This window comes from Tamandua tetradactyla, chromosome 1 (assembly GCF_023851605.1).
Source record: "Tamandua tetradactyla isolate mTamTet1 chromosome 1, mTamTet1.pri, whole genome shotgun sequence".
Classification (NCBI taxonomy): domain Eukaryota; kingdom Metazoa; phylum Chordata; class Mammalia; order Pilosa; family Myrmecophagidae; genus Tamandua; species Tamandua tetradactyla.
In genome coordinates, this window is record NC_135327.1 from 150,306,815 (window position 1) to 150,329,624 (window position 22,810).

Sequence of the window (22,810 nt, forward strand, 5' to 3'; positions counted from 1 at the left end):
AGCATTTAAACTAAACTAACCTACTTAGGTAGACATGTGATAGGAACTTGGAGTGGAAGGGAGAAAGTACAACCCAGAGAAAGGGGAAAGCTGGAACAGAATGATGATGATGACGATGATGATGGCGATGACATCAGAGACAAGGAGGAAATGGTGAGGATGACAGAGACAATTTGATGATATTGAACATTCATTTATGCTTAGTATGTGGCAGGCAATTTTCTAAGCACTTTGCATGTTCTAAATAATTTAATCTTCATAAGAATTCTAGGAGGGAATTGAGATGCACAGATGTTAATTAACTGTTCAGTGTCACAGAGCTAGGAAGTGACACAGTTGACATGCAAACCCTGGCAGTGCGGCCCCAGGATCTGCAATCTGACCCACTGCACCAGAAGACCTTTCTAAGAAGAGCACAGAGGCAAACAAACCCCAGAATTTGTCAAAATAAAAATAAGCCAGTCAGAAAGTCATAACTTTGACCACTAAATACATTAATAAATATTTATTGCAGCCTGAAATTTTCTTATTTGATGATGAAGGTAGAACTTATTTCGATATATTTTAAGGGTTGCAATTGTTCCATTTCTTTGTAAAATCATACCAATATATTTTCATTGGAACTTACAAAAACCCTGTAACACTTACTAGGAAATAGCTGACACATACACCCATGTAAGACAGTACATCTGCTATATAAACAATCTCTGAAGTTTTATGGATCCTAAAGAAAGAACCTTGAGAAAGAGAGAGAAAAAGAAAATGGAAAGGAAGGAGGCGGAGAGCAGGAGGAAGGAAAAGAAGGGAAACCAGAGATTTGTCAATAACCCAGTAGATGAACTGGTGATATGGTGGAGGAATCTAAGCCTGGCACTCTCAGACCAACTGTGTGTATTGAGATAAGTCTCTTGGCCTTCAAGGACTTGGGGCATTAGATTTCTAAGTGTCCATAGTTCTCTTTTGATGGCCATTACCAACTGTATTAATTCAAATGCCCTGAAATTCATCACACATGAATGTCTTCATGCGGTACTTCATTATATACATGTGATACCTAAATAACTTTTTAAACTATATTTTGGGAGAGCTACCTTTCATATTTCCAGTAAATGACTGACCTGACTGATCAGTGAAAAATCACCTAAAACACACAGATTCTAACTTGCTGATTCTCTTACAGCAAAAGGAAACTATAGCCAAAGAACAAAATCCTCATTTTTGTTATTCAAAGCCAGAGTTATTTTCTCCCTCAACATACTGAAATCTTACTTCTAATGTTCCATGATATTAAATTTATAAGTTTTGAATTTATTACACTTCTACATTAAAAGGACAATTATAGAAAGAGGAATCTCATACCCTACCTGCGAAAAAACAAAAAAATTATTTAGCTAAAACAATTTCCTATGAAATAACATAAAGTAGCATTTAAATACTCCTCAATGCTAACTACATTAAAACTTAAAAGACTTGTTGATTTTGAAAGAGACTGAAATGTAAAATACCAGGTATGATTGTTAGTTTCCTTTATAAATCAAGAAAGTAGTTTAGTCATATATCCATTTGATTATCACAACTTAACTTCATTATAGGAGTGTATTATAATTGGTCTGACTACCAGGTTTGTCAATTATACAGTTGATATCAATCAAACAAAATGAAACACTTAAGGAGCTAGAGGTATAAAACTAAAATTCCTTCATCAAATCATTATCACCACTTTAATATTTTTCTTTCATATGTGGAAATAAATCCTAAAAATTACTGGAATGATTTTAGAATATGCAGCAAATTAAAGCTGAAGAGAGCAAAAGTGAGCAATAAGAAGGATGATTATTGCCATGATCACAAGTTTACTAAATTACATGTAGACACTCCAGCACAACATTCCCAACACTCAACCATAAATTCTTAACATTTACTGAACCAACTGTGTGCTTTCTGAGTAAAAAGAAAAAAAGCACACATTTTCTGTGTGCTTTAGAAAATAATAGAACCTTATAATAACTTTATGAAATAAGTGTTACTATATTAAGGGAAGTAAAAATATTCTTGTTTTTTTAGAAGAAAAATGAAAGCATTTTTTTACAGAAGCAAAATGAAAGCATTTAGGAACTTTTAAAAGAAAATTACAGAGTGAAAATATTTAATAATCAGAAAGCAAAGCTCTTCTTTTTTTAAATTTCTAGATACTATGATTATAATAAATGCAAACTACCAGTGCAATTGTGTGAATCCTTTTTTCAAGTAAATTTAATAACATGAAGATGTCATTTCTTTTTACTCCACTAGAGGGCAGTCTCTCAAATTTAGGGCTAGCCTGCTTTTGACCTGGTGATAAATTAATCCTTAAACTCCCTCATTCTCAACAAGATGTATCTCTAATATTAAGGTTGCAAAACATGCATTTTAAAAACTGTTGCCTATTTATTCATAGACATTCTTTCATAAATATACACTGCTATGCTTTTCCATGTTTTATTTTCCAAATTTCTGGGAATATGTGGCTTTTCTAGTATATTTTCCTGGCATATATATACATTCAGGGCTAATAGGTCTAAAAATAAAGACAAATAATTTGTTAGGGGTTTTAATTTATTATGGTTGAAATATTCCCCCAGAATAGTAGACAATGCATTAAAAAAAAAAACACACATACACAGATTCTCACGCAAACATCCCTACATATGTACCCATTTGTGTGTGGCTGGGAGACTTTTTGCATCACATAAGGAAAAGTGAGTAACTGTAATGGGAAATACAAATTAAAAAAAATAGGCTCTCATATGTTAATGTTGTAAATTATGCAGAAGCAAATACAGGCTTTATTTTTAAAATCTGATCAATCCTGATAAGAAATGTCATAACTCAAAAAAAAAAGAAAGAAAGAAAAAGAAAAGTGTTTTTGAACAGCAAGCACACATGCTAAATTAAGGAGTTCTCTATGGAGAACCAAATGCCATTCAAAACAGTTTCAAGCTGTTCTTAAATAATACAGCCCTTGCTGAACTTCCCAGAGAGTGAATCAGATGCTGCGAGTGCCTATCAGGTGTTTTGAATATTTGGTAAATCCTTATTAGTAGTATGTATACCCTGTCTATTTTCAGACAGAAAACACTATTCATCTAAATGACTGATAACCTAAAAATGAGAAAACTTGTCAAAATTTCCAACATCCCCCTGAAAAAAAAAAAAAAAAGGAAAGAAAATGATACCTAGGAAAATATGCAAGCCCGTTTCATTTATTTGTATCCTAAGCAGCAGTGTCATAGAACAGACAGGTTGTTTCAGCCAACCAGACTGGAGCAGCTGCGAGTGCTATATCTTAGCAGTCTGAAACGATTGGCTCCTCTCTGGGGAGTGGAGGGTGTTCAGTTATTAATGACCGCTGAGCAGGCAGTACCATGTCAGTGTGACAACTGATCGGGTGAACGATGCACCACTAACCACCATGGAAACACGGAGAAATAAAGCCAATTCGCAAGATCTCTCTTCACTGGATTGAGAGCCTCAGCCTGCCGACTGAGAGAGAGAGTTCCGGGGGGAAAAAAGAAGGAATTCAAGCTGCAGCCTCCTGCCTTCCTTTATATTTCAGAATACAGAAATAAGATCGCGTGCATGTGTGCATATCTGTAGTACATATTTGTGTATACTTTATCACACACGCACATATGCACCTATTTACACCCAGGCAAGAACACAACCATGTGATTAACTCAACTAAGGAACTGAGGAACCCAGCACGCAGAGACACAGGAGGTGATCTATCAGAAACTGCTTTTCCAAGGTAAGTTTAAAATACACATATATTTAAATAGCTTAATTTATTGTTTAGTTGATGTTCATCTTTTTACACCTAAATTCTCCTCTGATGTTTTCTTCTTGTGTGAATTCTAAGGGCATTTTTCTTTACCTTTTACTTCTGAGAAGAAATTCAAATGCAAAACCCCTCTGACTCTGTGTATGTCTAGCTGTGTTTGTGGGATTCTCCAACATGCATTTTACTAGCTTGAATGCCCATCAGAGGATGTGAGTGGGAGAGGAAAAGCAGTGTTGGGGGAGGAGAGAGAGAGGAGGGACAGAGAAGAGAAGGGGACAGTGGGAAAGAAGAGGAAAGGAGAGGAGAGCAGAGGGAGAGAGACAGAGACAGACAGAAAATATTTTCCTTTCTCTTCACATTATTTGCAATGAAAAGCGAATGACACATCATTTTGTGTTTTGAAAGTGCCCCCCCACAAATAGGGCTTTTTTTCCCCCTTTCACCCAGTGGATGGATTAAGGCAAATATTGTTGCTTGTTCAGAGGTAAAGCCATCAGGCAGAGTGGCGGAATGAGCATATCACAAACAGTTATTAAATTTCTGCCAGGCTATATCTTACAGATTGGGGTAAATGACTTCCCTTTAATAACATCCCTTCACCGGTCTGAAGGGAGAGTGCAAATGTCTGATTGCCAGTGCAGCTGGAACTGACACACACTAGGTAAAAGGATCCCAAGAACCACAAGAGTTCTAATCTTCTTTGGTAATTAACAGGATCACAGCAGGATGGCTTTAAAGTACAATTCCTATTTAAGAAGATTGTTTGTTCAAACGAACTACATATTCCCTTTGCTGTTATTGAGCTAGATGGCTTAATTCAGCTCTAATTTATTCCTTTTTAACAATATGTCCTTGTTTCCATGCCTCTAATTTTGATGAAAGCAGGCTATGAATATGAGTGAGACCTTCGTAATTTAGTGAAAAGGGGGCAGAGAGAAAAATAAAAAGGGAAGAAAGATTTAAAATATCACCTAGAAAATAATGTGTCCTGGTATTACAAATATTACTCATCTCCTACATGTCTCCTCTTTAGTTTCAGAAGCAATGCCTTTGAGACAGAATTACTCTCAGTAAACTCTATGAGCATCCAAGTAGCGATGATTCATGGAATACAGTATGGATTAATTTATGCTCCCAATTTTGTAAAAGAAAGCCAGCTACTTAGAATATGCTTGAAAACAGACAATGCCAGTTTAGGATGTTCATAGGAACATTTACTACTACCTATAATGGGTCATTTAAAGGCATTAAAACAAACCTAGTTTTGCATTTCATCTCATCTCTGGCTCTCCTCCCTCCCTCTAGTTCATCTAACCAAATAGTTCATGGAATCCACTTCCTTGAAACTGTACTGTTATTTGTGTTCACAACTGTGATTCAAAGTTATTATTGGTTTCCTAGTTTATAATATGAGCCAAAACCAAAAGACAATAAGCAGCAATTTAGAACCTGCTACTTTCCCATAAACATGTCAAAAAATGAGTCACTTTACAATATGTAATATAAGAAGTCAATTAATTCCTGCGACCTTTGTAAATGAGACAATAAAGCAGCTCTGACAATATGCCACTGGCTTCGATTTTCCCTCTGTAAAATGAGCAAGTTTAAGAAGAGGTTTCCTGCTCAGAGTGAAAAATGAAAGGTGCTGAAGCATTAGCTCACAATATTGGCAGGCTTGCTTGCTCTGCCTCAAATGCCACATGCAATCTATAGAAAAAACAAAATGATTTATTACAAAGAGGAAAAGATATTTTATTTGCTTTTCTTCTATTCATTAGAAGTGCTGCTTCTAACACGGAAGAACAGATCTAATATTTTGAGGTTGCTCCTAAGTTCTTAACCAAAAGGAAAAGCTTTAAGTAGATACTCAACCTCCCGATTTCAAACTCCAATAAAATGTAGCATTGCAGTATTGATTTACATTTTCCTTAGACCTTTTTGGGGGGAATCTCTCCATTACAAAACACACATTCCTAAATCTTACCTGGCCTATTTCAAAATTGCAATCAATAACACGTAAGGAGAACGGATTCCCTCTCTAACCTCAGTAAAGCTCACACACATATTTTGTGGATTAGAGAGATCAGCAGAGTGCCCACTTGATCTGAAAAATGCAGGCACTGGAGGGCCCTGGTGTTCTTACTCAACGTGTCCCAGTGAGTTTGGTGATTTGATCAGCATCTACCAATGCCAGATGATGGACATAAACATGCCTGGAAGACTTCACCAGTTTTCCCCAATCATGTAGCTATATCAGAAATAATAGCTTTCTGCCATGACAAGCTTCAAAGGACCATTTCCTCAGGGTGTCGCTCCTCATAGGCACATGCCGAGTTAGAATGCTGATGAGTTGGTGCAATTTCTCCTTTGCTTGTTGGGTTTGTTAATGGCTTAATTGACAGCATTACTAGCTTTATGCTTAAATCGTATATGCCAGCGATTTAAGGACCTATGGAAAAGGTGATCAGTTTATGATACATTAACTGTATTTCATTGCATCTTTGTCCTTTCTATACCTACAGCTTTTGCCCAAAATGGGTTTTCTGTTTTACTTTTTTCCTCACTCTGAATTTTTTCTGGTGGAGAATTCCTATGTACCATGGCACAGCCATATTTATTCCAAACTAATTAAGGTGATCAGAAAGGATTGTGCATTTCTCTCACACACAAAACATACACACATACACGCAATGAAATTTAAATTGTTATTATTTAATTAGCAGCCCCAGAAGCTCATCAGAGATGAGGTATCTGTTGATGAACCTAAAGGAGGTCATTAATAAGAAGCTCATAGCATGCTAAAAAATGAGTCCCTCCTTCTAGCTTCAGTAAGGATGTCTCCAAAGAATAATTTAAAATAAAGTCACTCCAGCCAATCTGGAGATATACTGGACACATCTGCAGCCACTATAATGCTCCTTTATAGATCTGGATCTAAGGGATTAGCTACTTATGCATCACTCCATGGTATAGTAAACTAAATAAAGCAGGTAAATACTGGGCAATGTATCAGTGCATCTTGTAAGCACAGTCAAAGATAAAGCTCCCTGAAATTGGCTATGCAACCAGGACTTGGAGAAGCTTTGCTGTGTGGCATCTGAACACAGGTCCTGCCCAGGCTCAGTGAATTCCTTTCTCACTCTCCTTTGATAACGTGAAGTCTAGTTATACAGTTGGGAAGCCATCAAGGGAACCTGATAAGAATTACTCCTTCTGCCAAAATGTAAAAGAAAATCAAATTCTAATATTAAGAAAGTAGGTGGTGCCAGAGGATGGTAAAAACTAACAGTGAGAAATGAAAATGTTTTCTTTAACTCCATGGAAGGGGTGGAAGGAGATCTCAATAAATGCTACTTAGAGGTCATTGAATACAGAATTAGCACAGAAGACATAACACTAATCTTCACATCTTTGTGAAGAAGTATAATGCATACCAGGTCATGTACTGTATTTGCATAATTGACAAGTTTGTACCCAGCTGTTTGCTATTCCTTTCATTCATCTTTAGGTATGACACGGGACAGATATTTTTTCTTTAAGGTGCTATCAATAAAACATCTAACCTTCAGCAAAGGGAAGCGAAGAACGGGAAAATGTGTTCAGATAATAATAGAATTTTAAGATTGAAAGGGACCTTCAGTAGCAAGTCTTAAAATGCTCATTTTACAGGTAAACTGAGGCCCAAAGGGTTTAATATCTTTATCTCATATCAGACAGCTCCTTAATTTTTTTTAAAGGCAAGAGATGTGCTGATGTAAAAAACATAAGGAAATGTTTATCCATGTAATCAAGTACTCTTGAAGGCAGACATTTAATTAAAAAGCAGTAATAATTTGTTAAGTATATAACACCTAAATATTGCAAATCCATCTTTGCCTTGTTTTTAAAGTATCTTGGTAATAATACTGCTATCCCTCACTAAAACGATCAAGTATTGATCACCCACTATAAATTTTAGGTTTTTCCCAGAAATCTGAAGTGACTCTCCACATCCTTTCTTACTTGGTTTCACTATAAATATTTTAAGGCATTATATGTGCCCTCTTCATCTCCTGTGTCCAATTTCCAGGAACATGCTTCACTTAGATACCTCACTGGAAAACAAGCATATTCTCATAATAACAATCGCTCCTTCCCTCCATAAATTTTTCATTTCCAAAGTAACAGAGAAAGCCTTTGTAGGTAATGACATAGATTTCCTTAATTATGCAAAGCTATTTCTTTTCTTTTCTTTTCTATTTTTTGCACATTTCTCTGATTCTAAAAGTGCTCTCCAAATCTTGGTTAATAGTAACTAACTGACTCAAAACTTTTGGGGAAGTAAAGAAGGCTAAAAATAAAACAGTGAGTATTTGTTTAGAACTACACTGTTTACAGAACATTTTTTACCTAATGTCAATTGCATCTCCCAACATCTTTGTAAAGTAGGTATGATCATGGTCTTTCCTTTAAGATTGGGAACTGAGTTCTGTGAGGTTAGAGATGCGCCATGGTCAGGAGGCTAGTGTGTGGAACAGCTGGGGTCTTCTGACTCCAAAACCTAGGCTAGCCTGGGTACAGTACTGATCATGCCACCTGCACTTGGGAAATCCCTAGTAAACATCTGTTGCCTCTTTCTTGAACTCCCGCTCTGGACTCATTCTTCTGAATTGTATGTCCTTTGCACAATACCACACTATACGTGGATGAATTTTTACAAATAAAACTCTGTATTCCTTAATTTAAGGCACTGTTAATGTTATGTTCAAGTTGAATAAGAAAAGCACAACAGTAGCTATTCTCAGAGAAAACGTTTGTATGTTGTTCTACCTACTCATCCATATGTTTGTCTGACAGCACTGGCACTTTGATAAACAAGTATTTGGCAAAATTTGAAAAATCTGATGAAACTGTATGAGTCAGTTTCTCAGGGACTTTCTAGACTGCTGGCAAGTTATGAACAAAGTCCCCCAAGTCACTTGAAGCACTGTCAGTGGATGAGTGTCAGCGAAAAAGCATTTTCTTTGGCATCTCCTTCCTGGTTAGCCTTTCAAAAGGAGAAAATGAGGTCAAAAGCCCTAATGACAAAGTCTTTAACGTGAGTAAATTTATTCACATTTTTCTGAGAGTCCTTTCCAGGGGAGATTTTGCTATTCAAAATAACAGTCCTCAGAAACAAATGAAAATCCTTAAAACGTATGTTCTAAAAGTTGTAATGTCATGCTTTACTTCTTGAAGATGACACATTCCACAGTTAATGAGTTGCTCTGTTCAGAAAAGGAGTGTTTTCACCATTTTGTATTTCTGCAACAAAAAGTCCTACTGACCCCCCCAACGGACCACGAATTAAAGACTCTGCATCAACAGGCAGCTTTTTCTATTTCCAGGGGCCTGAAACCCTGGGATCTAAGTCCCCGAGGAGTGAGGAGGCAGGGTTTCCTGACATGTACAAAGCAGGGACTCCAGGAACAGGGGAATGTATGAGCCTGGGACTAAGCTCACTAATGTACCACGGCTGAAACAGCAGCTTTCAGGGAGGGTTAGAACTCACAACACTTACCAAAGACACTGGATTATTTTCACTGAAGCAGATATTTAAGAGGCCTTTTTTTTTTTCACTGCATGGAAATGATTGATTTGGGGTTATTACGATTTTTTTCTAAAATTACTAAATTTAATTAGTAAAATGACTATAATGAAATGAAGGCAAATATTTTAGTATATCCATTCCACTGGCATAAAAATTGTTCCATAATATCTTACAGACTTATAATGACTAAAGGTCAAGTCATTTAAATTATATTGTCAACTAAATTACAATTTACTTTGTTAAGGAAAAAAAAAAGTAAAAAAATGTTTTAAAATATGCACTTATATATTTAGAGATACAATTCATATTGGCTTTAATAACATTAGAAAATTTTCCTCGCTATATTTATATGCCTAGGAAATATTAGTCATCATTGGTTGTTTACAGTGTTTATGTGCTCTATGCTTAATTCTTATTTTCATCGAAAGTCAGAAATACCAAATACTGAATATGCGCTACAAAGAGTATTCAACATCTGTAGAACACATGGGACTACAATTGCCTTTATTGAAATTTCAGTAGTTGCAGGAGATAATTTCCAAATATATTTGGACAGATTATATTTTTATTTTTGCCAAGACCAAAGGATTAATAGTTTCACACTGCATCTGCCGAAAGCATTGAGAACATCAACAACAACAAAAATAGAGAAAGCAAAAGTGGGACTTAGTCCAGGTTATGATCCTAAATCATTGCAGAGAAAGTATAATAGGAAGGAACATGTAGTTCATGAAAAGACAAAACAATGCTACCATCATATGCAGCAGAGAAATTATCCTAAGTACATACAAAACTAGAAGTTCTGTGCATAGCAACTCTTGAATGAAAAGCATATAAACTGCCATTAAAGGAGATGAGATTTGACGGCACTCATCCAACAGGTAAATTTGTTGCATGACTAGCTGAACAAATGGATTCACCTAACAAACATACTTGGTATTCATTCCTCTCAATGTCGTTTATTACCAGTGCGCTCTTCACACAAGCATTACAGTTGCTGAAAGACTGTCATAGATGATATTCAACTAACTATTAAAAGTCAGTGAGGTTTTTGCCAAACTTCCATTTCCTTAATCAATTACTTTATTTTTAACAATCAAGCAAATTCCATGTGAATATCAAAGTTTCATTTTTCATTTACACTATAAATTTTGCCACAATAGGCTGCTGTTAGACAAAATGGTCAAAGAAACGAAGAATTAAAATGAACATTTTAACATAGAAATCAATAGATACCTTATGGGTTCAAGTCACACAGTCTCTCTTAAATGATCCCTGCAGGGCTAAGAAAATGATATAATATTGTTTCTTACAAGCATTTCCTGTGCTAAACATTGTGCTTAAGCACTTTATATACATTTTTTCTTATTTAAATCCTTATGATAGCCATATGAAATAAGTACTATTATTGACCCCATTTCAAAAATGAGGAAAATAAGCCTCAGATAAGGAAAACAACTTGCCACCACTAAAGGCAGAAGAGAAAAAGGAATTTAGGAGGGCTTGACTCTATGCTTGTTCACAATGCAACACTGCCTCTCATAGGTACTGCCTAAATATAACTAGTCTATACGGTCTTTCAGGATTCAAATTCTCTACTAAATCTATAATATCCCCATTTATCATTTCAAATACCATGCATTCTGATCATACTAGGATATTACCTCTTTGAAAAACTCATTCATGCTTTCTTTTTTTTTTCTTTTCTGAGTCAGTACTGATGATTTACTCCTTTATATTTCATTACTGCTATTCATTTGATAAACTAAAATAATGTTTGCAGTTCTGTTTATAGTCAGACCTGTGAACTGGCAACTTTATAGTCTTCTTTCAACATGCTCCCATCACATGCTATCTGAGTTCATACCATGTAATACCTGGCACAAAGAGGAAATGCAAATTGTAGCTTGTAAGTCTCAATTTTCATTACTTAAAACAATCCTTTCATGGTTCCTTTCTTTCCTCTTTTAAACAAGGAAGGCAAATACTATTCCACTACTAGTAATGATCAGTTTTCAATGAAATTCATAAATCCTCCTCAGTATTAATAAGCTAGCTCTACAAAGTTAATTGATGAAAGCTGTAATTTGTTTTTCAAAGTGAGCATGCTGAGCCAAACCTAAAACTTCAGCAGAAGGGCTGGATACCAGCTGTTTGTAAAACTTCAGCATTTCTTGCTAAGTGACCTCCTCAAAAGGCTATCAGGGGAGCCCTTCATTTTGACTGTCCTACATAGAAAAAGCTGAATGTGAATTTAAGACAAAAATGTTACTGGGGAGGCTCCCAACATTAGAAATTGGGTTTAAAGAACTTAGGTCCACCTGCATTTTCTCTTCAGAATGAAGTGCTTTTTTTTTTAGAATGAAGTGCTTCTTAAGAAAAATTTTACATAATTTTTACATAAAAATTTACATAATTAGACAATTGAAAAATTAAATTCAATTTTAAGGTGACAAAACATTAAAATATGTGTGCAATATGGATAACCTAAGTTAATTAAAACATGTAAGAAATTAAGAAGAATGGCATAGATAATTTTATACTAAACTTTGGATGGTTCTTTTTTCCTGCTACTTCTTATGCATATACAACAACAACGAGGAAGTGCAGGGAAAAAGAAGAGTTGGACAGGGATGCTGGCCAACATTTAATACTTAACCACAGCCTAAGCCCTGGTTAACCTCTAGAAACACCTCATCTCACTTAACTTCGCAACCCCATGAGGAATTCAAGGTTTAAAGCGGGAAAGAAGAATTTGCCCAAATTTGCACAGTGTAGGGTCATGATCTGAACTAAGTCCATTCTATTAAAAATGATGCTGTTATGCCTCCCCTATCACATATTTCTTAAAATAAGCCTTATGTAGTTCTCTTTCTGTAAGCATTTTACTTTTTATACTTTTTATACAACAACAAAATCTCTCTATACTCTTCAGCACCTCAGCAAAGATCAGAATGCTTATAAAACATAATCAAACTTTACAATTTCACATTTATATAACACAATTAATAAAACTTTACAATTTTACCACATGGTGCAACTTGAATAGTATAATCTTATTTCATGAATAATATTATGACAACTTAATATAATTCAGCCAATCTAAAAATAAAATCTTATGGATTCTCTGCTTAAACATTCTCATTAATCTGTGTGACATGTATATTTAAAAAAATGATCATGGTTTAAGTCCAGAAGGACTTATGAACATCTAAGATCTTTATCATTTCTTAGGGAAGGGAAATCAGTAAGGAACTGAGACGTTTTCCTTACAAATTTTACAAATTGAATGTGTAGAACAATATTTCAACCCTATCCTTTCTCCCTTGAGTGCTGCTTGCCAGAATTGGGATGCATTTGAAAAATTCTTTATATTATTCGGTATTCTGTACATCTAGGAGGGATGGTAAACAGGTATAGGCTTAATGTGCTGAGAAAGAATTTTTTCTATTGGAACAGTAATTCCTCCTCAACTGATCACATACTCCTTCCCCACACCACACTGAAGGCAGTGGCCGTGGAACATGAAAATATGCTCAGAATTAGATCATTTGACTTTGTTGATCACATGGGTTAGTATGTAAACATAGGTTGTAAACAAATCACATGGGTTTTTAACCCCACTTAAGCCTGGACTTTTCATATTACATTTTCATGTTTTATTCTTTACTTAATAGAGAATTTTATAAGCCTTTGAAAGCAGAGATATTCTAAGATAAAATCATGTCAGTTATTCATTTAGATTTATCACAGCATATCTAAAAGAAACCTTTCCAACAAGATTATTGAAGGCACCATATTTCAAAGGTATGGTTAAACACATTCATTGTCTAGAGGTTATTATATACACTGTATATTTTGCTTTATTTTTATATAGTAAAGCAGAGTGTTTTAGATTGTGTCTGTAACGAACTACATCAAATTCACTTGTGAGCTTTTTTTTAATGCAGAATTTCAGAATCTCTGACAATGCACCTAAGAATCACTAGTGATTTCCTTTTGCACGAAGTTTCATAACTAATGGATAAAGTCAAGTCAGTTTTCATTGTCCATTGTCTGCCATATTTTGTTGTAGATTTAGAAAAAACTGCTTATTTGCAAGAAACAATTACTTGAATGTGTATACAGTAGGTACAGAGTTGGTACATTGTGCTATATTTTTCCAAAGATTGAGACTAGAGTATGGATAGGTAAATTAGGGGTTTGATTGTAAATGATCTGACTGAGATATTTAAGAGGATATTCTTAATATGTAGTAAAGTGAGACTATTTCTAACTCTACTGCTGTAAATTTAAAGAGATACATCATGTATGGTCATTTCTTGGCTCTCAGATAATGTCTGTAATAAGTTATAATTCTTAGGAGCGATTTTCCCAGAAATGGACACATTTTGCCTGCAGTATTCATGAGGTCTCATTTCCAAATACTACAACACATTCCACCTGGGGCTTAACTGAAGGTCATCTAGAAACTGCCGCTAACATAATTAATGAATTAATTCTATACTGCCTGTTGATTTACTTTCAAAATACCATTCAATAATACAAGGAGTAAGAATTGGAATAACAGAATCACTGAGCTGGTATAGATTTTACAGATATTAAGTCACTTGATCAAAGTGACCCCACTACTTAAAGACATAATTGGAACCAGAAACCAGGTGACGTAATCCCCGCCTGGTGTTTATTTATTTCACAGCACATTGACCGTGATCATAGGGCCTCAAAGTGTTTGGACCTTATTCCCTGTTTTAGTTTGTCAAGCTGCTGGAAAGCAATATACCAGAAATGGAACAGCTTTTGAAAAGGGTATTAATAAGTTGCAAGTTTACAGTTTGAAGGCTGTGAAAATGTCCAAATTAAGGCACCAACAAGACCATCACTCAAGAAGGGCCAGTGGGTCTGGAACACCTCTGTCAGCTGGGAAGGCAAGTGGTTGGCGTCTGGTGAGTCCATGCTCCTGGGTTCCACTGATTTTAGCCTTTGTTTCCTGTGGTTTCCACTCTAAGTGCCCGTGCGCCTTCACTTAGCTCCTCTGGAACACAACTCTTGGTTCTGGCTTGCTTAGCATCTCATGGGAAGGCACATGGCTACATCTGCTGGGCTCTGCCCCTGTCTAGAATATGCTCTCACCGTCAGCACTTCAAGCATCTCCAAACATCCATGTGTCTGTCAGATCTGAAGCAATCGTTCCCCGAGCGTCTGCATCAGCTCTGAGCTTTCTCTGATATGTTTACTTTTTTAAAGGACTCCAGTAAATGAATCAAGACCCATCCTGAATGGGTAGAGTCATATCTCCATCTAACCAAAAGGCCACACCCACAATTGGGCACACCACTTGGTCCTATAGATAATCTCATCAAAAGGACACACCCACAACTGGGAGAGGTAATTTAATCAAAAGGGTTTCCACCCTACAACATTGAATCAGAACTAAAGGGCATGGTTTTTCTTGGTTACACAACACTTTCAATTTGGCATATTCCCCTATGAATAAATTGCTTGTTTTAAGCACCTTGATGACCAAAAGTTCCCAAACTTAATAGTATAGAGAAACTTGGCAGTGCCTTCTCCGTGAAAGGGTACAGAGTATTACCCCTTAGCTGCTGGAGTCTGGCAGAAGCCCAATTCATTGATCATCCAGCCACATTTCAAGATGCCTTTTTAAGATTGGCATTTTAATGACAGTAATGTGTTTGTTGTTGCTTTGCTGCATTAAGCATGTTAATTACTTGGAACTAGGGTTTTGAATTTGAGCCCTAAAGTGATTTTAGCTATAGATTTCTTTTTCAGTCAGGCAAACAAAAAATGTAAAACTGTTAAATGGAAACCCACAAATAAAAGAATGACAGTGATAGAAATGGCAAGTTTCAGAGTTATCCAAATAGAAATAGAATGATCCAGTTTCTTTGTGCTACTCCACCAGAAATTTCTACTTCTCTTGGGCATCCTATCACAAATTAAAAAGGCCTTAAGGCCATCCCACCCTAATCTTCACTGCTGAAATGCTAAAACGCTTTATAATTCATACAGAATATAATCACAATCTTTGAAATTAAAAAATAGCATTGCAAATTCATTTTTTAAAAACTTTTTAAAAAGCTTGTTGTAAGTTTCCTCTCAAAAGAGTAAGCACTCAAGACCCTGAGTTGCTAAAATAAAAGTTTAAAACTGCGGAAGACAACATGATCTTCTTTAAGATCAGAGAGTGTACACTGATAATAGTGACTTCACAGAGGTTGTTTTCATTTATCTCTCATTTAAGAAACCCTTCCTGTGGGTGCTAATGAGTGAAGTTTAAATTAAATTTTAAGAATTTTTATAGGACTCTATGTTTTCCCCAAAATGTACCCTCAACTGAAGAAATAACTACCTTATTCATCAATTTATAAAACTTGTAATAGAATTTTTGTAGATTTATGTTATCAAATGCATTTCTATATCTCTATTCCAATACCAGCTTAATGTATGTATTCAGGCACACATGCATATATTTTCAAGCATACAAACAACTGCTGCAATTTTTTTTAACCTTTGCCAACTATTACTGGTTCTTACCAGTTTATAAACATTTCAATCAAGTTTAGCCACATTTAGTTGTCCCTAGTTTCCAATGAATTTTCTTCTAAGAAGACATGCCATATAACTGAGATGACAATTGTCGTGGTACATTGTAAGTTATTTTCATAGAAATACTTGGGAAAAATCTAAGCAAGTAAAACTCTGATTTATGGAAATCAGAGCAAAATACCACTCAAGTGGGTCTATTTTGCTCTGCCATTTCCCCTGTTCCCACATCTTTACCTCAAAACTAAGTTTATTATAACTAATTCTAAGTTATCACTATTATCATTATTAATTTGTAGTGACTAAGATGTATATAAACTCATGTACAGTGATTACACTTTTTATGTCTGGTGCTGTACTGAGAATTTTTTTGCACTAAGAACTTTTAAAGCACTATTTTATTTATTTTCACATCTCTATGAAATAGGTACTATCAAACCTACCTTTTAGTAGCTGGGCAAACAGTGATGTAGTAGCAGCACCCATCGGATCCTAAAGTCCTTGCCCGTAGTCACTAAGCTGTCTCTACTAAACACCATTCTGAGACTGCCATAGAGCAAGAAAGTAAGATAAAGCATTTTCACTTGCTATTCAGAAATTTTGGGGTTAAGTGTGGGTCAAGGTGGGAATACTGAAAAGTGGTATTCCTACAATTTGTGTTTGGGGGAAAGTTGCATTTTCATTTTCACTTCCCCCCACACACCCATCATGTATCTTGGTTTGGGCCTATTGTCAAGCAATCTTTTTGAAAGCCAGATTTGCTAGGAGAAATGACACCTATTGCTAAACAATTCCATCATGCATGCACATACATGCCTTCCACTTCTCACATTTTGAGCCTGTTCTGCAGAGATGAAAATGATGAAGAAGCCCAGACAGAGAACAGAGAGAAGTCGTATAATTCTCTCTCTCCCATTCCCACTGGGGTCTATTTTCCCATAAATATTCAGTTCTGTAAATCACAACTTAGTATTATTTTAGAGAGCAAAGACTATTTCTATTGTCATCTCCTTTAAATTTACCAAATACCACCTTTGTGTTCTCACATCCATAGATAGCGCTCCATTGTTTTATTTATTTTGATTGTCCTTAGCCTATCAGTTTAGTAAATAATGCCATTAATTTTATTGCTCCTGAGAGTAAGGGGAGTGTGATATTATATATGAAACTACTCAGTTTGGTTGCAGCAATAGTTTTTGTTTGTTTGTTTTGGGGGGGGTAGGGTGGCCCATTTAAGAAGAGGCGAGTGTGTGTGTGAGTGTGTGTGTTTTAATTGTGGGAAAAAGGGTGTATGTGGAAATAGTGGCCAGAGGAGCTGACCATGGTAGAGCCCACTAACTGTATAACCAAATATTTTCTCCCTTCTTTGGGAAAACAGCTGAACTATATTTCTAACTCTCCCTTGGAGTTAAGTGACTATCTTCTCTCCCAGTGCTGTATGCCAGGTCAAGGAGTGGGCCTAAATACCTCCTATGTGCCATTTTCCATGCTTTTTCCTCTCCCGTTGATTGAATTCAATCAACGTTGAGATTCAAAGTTGGGAGTCACAAGACAGATGGAGTACAGGACTTGAAAACTGTGAGAGCCACTCAAATGACATGTATAACCACCCAAAACCATTTTGTGAATAAGAAATACACTTCTATTAGATTGAATCATTATAAAGTATGTGTTACTGTGATTCAGGTTACACTAACTTAACTCTGAAGCATTATTATAAATGTCAATTATTTTTCTTGCTTAATCTAGTAAAGTCCTGGAGATCCACTTCAGTACATAGGGTGATACTGCATAGGTTATGATTTATTGCACACCTACTATGGGACAGGCAGTGTGTTTGGCTCTCAGCATAAAATGTTTTACTTCTGTTGGGAGAGACAGTCCACCATGGGCCTATGTGAATACTTGCACATCCTTGGTGAGAATGCCAGACTGTCAGCTCCATACATCTAGGTGACTGGCTCTTATCCCTCCCAGAAGTTCAGACAACATCCCTCAGAGTTCCAGTGAACTGTTCTTCCCACCCAGAGATGTTAGGATGATGCTGATACTGAACATGTACACAGATAATCTATAATCTCTACCAGAAGTCAAACATTCAGATTCATGTCACTTTTATGCACCCTGGCTTTCAATGATATTCCTCTCCAGGGCTTGGCCTTGCTGGTCTGAGGGCACTCCTGGAAATTCAGTTATGGTCAGTCTGCTTGTCCTTGTGTCTTCCTCAGACCAGACTCTGCTGAGGACAACATGGCTCTGGACCCCGGCTCCATCAGTGCTTCCTGCCACAGCAGCCACTCAGTCTTTGGGTCATAGTTGTTTGTCTCACCTTTGTTGCTAAGGCTCTGCCATTAATGTTAAGGTCCATTTGGGGCATGTCAGACCCTCCTGATGTTCAGAACCTGCATTATGAGCTCATTTCAGAAGACCTGAGATGTGTGAGGTGTGACAGGGAGTCAGTAATAGTTTTAAACAGTGCAAAGAGAAAAATTCCATCATTAACCCCTCTACATAATCTTTTCAGTTTTTGACTTTCGGGAACAAATGCTGAAGAAAGAGATTTTTAAATGTAGGTAAAAGAAAAGTCCTGAGTAGGGACGGGAAATTTGGGGAACTTTGCAAAGAAGGGCAGGGGAAGAGATATCAACGTGTTCCCAGTAAACCATACTTCTTATCACGTTAAAAACATGCACACAAATATTCAGGCTGTCATTCCACTGAAAGCAGTGGGAAATGTCTTTGGAAGGAGAGGGTTATGACTTCTGAAACACTAAGGATGAAAGCAAAAGCAGGAAGAATGGGATAAATCTCCTAGACAAAAGAGGAGGAAAAGGAGAAGGAACAGGGAAGGAAGGGAAATTGAAGAGACAATAGCTGCTAGAAGTGAGCTGAGTCCGACATGTAGATGTGCGCGCTAGAATTCAGAGAGCAGAAGCAGGCCAGAGACTTCCAAAAGCAACCAGTGCACAGCGAATTGTATTTCCACATTAACTGACACTAAAATGTATTTTTATCTCAATAGATTGCAAACGTGTTTCCAAACAAAATAATTACAGAACATTTTAAAGTTCCCTTAAAAAATAATTTGATTCTTCTTCATGAGATAAACCAAAGAATTTTTGTCAATATGCTGAAAAATTACAAAACTGATGTCAGATAACCTCCTTTTTGCAACAACTTTTGTGAATCTGACCTCTAGTTATTCCAGTTAATGCCATATATGAACCAGAGAAACTGTGTACCAAGAAAAATAGAATATTGATTCAGAAGAGTATGCTGAATGGAATGGATGAGAAAAAAAAGACCAAAAAGTAAATAAATTGACCAAATGAGACCACATATGTTACTATTTTTCATGACATACAGAAACTTATTAACTCACAATTTACATCTGATTTGCTCCCTTATTCTGCAAGTCACAAAAATGGGTTGCTGTGGCAACTGCCACGTGCTGGGGGTGAAAAATACAACTCTCCAAGTACCTTCTAAGACACAAAAGCATGTATTTTTATTGTTCCTCCCACCCAGTAGAACAAATCTCCTGACAGCAGGTCTGTTTTCTCATAGCTTTAAAAATGGGCTTGTTTTCTGTCATTTGCACTTACATTATGTATATTAAGAATTTATGCAAATAGGGAAAAGAAAAAAAAATCCATACAAATAGAATAGGGCTGGATACAGATTGCCTGAATCACATAAATGTGATGGACCCTTGTGTTTTATGGCATTACCACTTTTATCAATTGACAGCTCTTTTAGTCAATTTAATTCCTCCGATCTAGGTATCAAATCCAAGCTTGATACTCTCTGGAACACAACAAGGGTGTAATTCTTAATTCTTAAAGCACCAGCAGGGGCAAGTTTATTTTTCTAAACCCAAAAATATGAGCAAGGTTCAAAATAAGAAGACCATTAATTATTATAGCAACAAAATAGTAACATAATATAATCCACTCACAAGATTTGTTCAGGACTTTTAAACACACAATGTTATCAGTATCATTGCACACTGGAGCAAGAAAATAAACACCTACATGTTGAATAAAATGAGAAGGAAAAGAAAAGAAAAAACACACTTTACCTACTTACTTCTCCCTTGTGACCTTAAAGAAAGGAAGTTAAAAATACTTGGGAACACCAATCAGCACCATTCCTGTTAACCCTAAGAACACCCAGGGCTCTATCTGAGATACTACAAAAGTTGCATGCACTGAATTTACTTTTGAGAAACTTAAAACTTTCAGATGGTTCCTAGGCCAGCTCAGTGTCAAAACCCAGAGGTGCCAGTCTCTCCAAGAGCATCAACCAGCTGCATTCCCCTACCCCATAATGCCAACATCCCTTTTCAACATGAAAAAGTTAGTATGACCATTAGCCAAAAATTTCTAAAGAGAGAAGGATCAAAGAAGAAGGAGGAGTTATAACAGAGAAGTTAGGACTTAACAAATGAGTAGGACTGCTGAATCATTATATTGATACTTCTTTTTAGTCTCCAGTGTCTTGGAGCAACTAGAGGGAAAAACTTGAAATTGTAGTACTGTAACACATATGAAACTTTGAAATCTGTTCCATAACTACTTGTTAAAATGGACTTCGAAATTTATTACTTTTTGGGTAATATGTTATCTTTCACAATTAAAAATGTTAAAAAACAAAAACACGTGGAACATTTAGAGCTCTGACAAATGTCATTATTTCTCCTTATTGCATGGCAAGTTTGATAACTTTTTAAACTGTCCAGCTATTGGTCTGATGGATAAAGGTCAACTGCTTTGAAAGAGCTCAATTATCAGCCCTTGAAACACTAAAAGTCTCTTCTCTCTGGAAGCATGTTGATTTTGAGAAAGCTTTCTAAGGAAAACATTCCACTGAAAACCAAACATACAAACCACCAGATAGGTTCTATAGCACCACCACTACCATCACCCAAAAACCCCTTCTGACATTCTACAAAGGTTCCATGTACTATGATTACTTTCCAGAAACCTGCAACCTCCAGATGGGTTCCTAGGCCAAATAAGTCCTAAATCCCAGAGGGGCCAGCCTCTCCAGAACATCACCTAGATCCATCCCCCTATCCTATATTATTGATAGCCCTTTCCAATATGAAAAAGTTAGAATGAGCATAGTCCAAATACCCCTAAAGATAGGAGATTGGCTGATTCGATTTTTTTTTTAGTCTCTAGTGTCTTGGAGAAGCTAGAAGGAAAAACCTAAAATTTTGGAACTATAAGCCATACCAAACTTTGAAATCCGTACTTAATTACTTGTTACAATGTGCTATGAAATTTATTGTTTTTATGTATGTATGTTATATTTCACAATAAAAATTTATAAAAATAAATTTTAAAAAATATCCCCTCTCTGAGCAGCTACTCACCACACTAGGCTTGAGTAAAGGGCTTACTTTTTTTTTTTTTTTTTTAGGACTTGCTGTTTTGAGGTAGGGACTCCAACAGGGCAAGGATTGGTGAGGTGTGGCTGCTAAAAGATATTAAAGACTGATAATATAACAATTAATAAGGCAACAAGAATTAAAGTCTTAGTGTATGAAACCATTATATATCCACAATGTAGATAAGATCCACAAGATCTTTCTCCTACAGATCTTGGAGGGAAAAGTACCTCACTGTTTTCTGTATTAGTTTTCTGCTGCTCCATTTAATCATACTAAAGAAAAGGCATGAACACACAAATAAAATTTTTTCACTTTTCCTTGGGCAACAGCAGAGAACAATCAATTTTAAAATAATTGGAGAAATGTGTGTTTTGTTTTGGAAAGAATAGGAAAACATTTATTCTACAATACCACGTAGAATCATTTGCTTAATAGCATTTCTAATATGCTATGCATTTATTCAATCTACTTTTTTCTATATTAAAATGCAAAAACAATTATTGTGGATGTAAATCCTAGAAAGCAATCAAAGTTTCTATTAAATCAGAAGAGACAGTTAAGCAGCAATGTGATTTGCAGATTCTCATGAATAGACAATACTTCGAATTTCTCTTACTAGATGTGAAAAGAAGGGTGATAGGGACTCAAGGATTTTCTTCTTCTCAACCCATTTTACCTCTTCCCTCTTCCTCTACCTCCCCTCCCCCTCCCCTGACCTCTCCCTCTTCTTTTTCTTCTTCTCTCTCTGTCCCTTTCTTTCTCTGTTTCTCTTTTCTCCTCTCTCTCGACACAGAATATGACAGACAGCTTTTATTTAAAGTCTGACAATTTAAATTATAGTCATTTAAAGTTGCCTTACGTTGTAATGCCAGTCCTACAAGCAGACAGAAATTTCCTTTCAACGTTGTTTTATGAATAGTTGATATTCAATTCATTAGTTACAGGGAATATGGGCAATTTCAAATTTCTAGGTCCTTTGTTTCTAAAAAGAATTCTTGGTTAGTTCATTGTGTACTTACATGTTAAACATTTCTGCTCATTAAAAACTCAAAATAAGCACGTTCAAGGAAGGCAACTGGACACAAAGTAATGAATAAAAATATTCTGTGCATGTATAATAAACATTTCATATTTTGCTTTGTCTGAATGGAATTTTTTTTTTTTTTTTTTTTTACATGGGCAGGCACCGGGAATAGAACCCAGGTCCTTGGGCATGGCAGGCAAGCACTCTTACCTGCTGAGCCACTGTGGCCCGCCCTGAATGGAATTTTTAAAAAGCCAAATGCTTTAATTGTGAAGATACTGAAGTAATAATCTCAAATATGAGATTCAATTAATATGTTTCATGTTCTGATTAAATATCAAAACACCAGATTTCTTATTTCATATCTAGTGAGCAATAATTTTGTGGGCTAATAATGAACTCCTAAAGATTTATTTGCAACAGTTAAGCTGT

General features: G+C 35.9%; 2 protein-coding genes across 18 annotated transcripts in view; one reads left to right on the forward strand and one right to left on the reverse strand.

The window, feature by feature from the left end:
* Positions 1 to 22,810, reverse strand: part of IMMP2L (inner mitochondrial membrane peptidase subunit 2) — a 980,891-nt gene that overhangs the window by 475,137 nt on the left and 482,944 nt on the right. The gene's annotated exons all lie outside the window — the stretch shown is intronic.
* The window catches only part of LRRN3 (leucine rich repeat neuronal 3), a 39,145-nt gene continuing 19,663 nt past the window's right edge, over positions 3,329 to 22,810 (forward strand). Inside the window, exon 1 of the mRNA XM_077167984.1 lies at positions 3,329 to 3,787. The gene's annotated coding sequence lies outside the window, so the exon portion shown is untranslated. The remainder of the gene's footprint in view (positions 3,788 to 22,810) is intronic.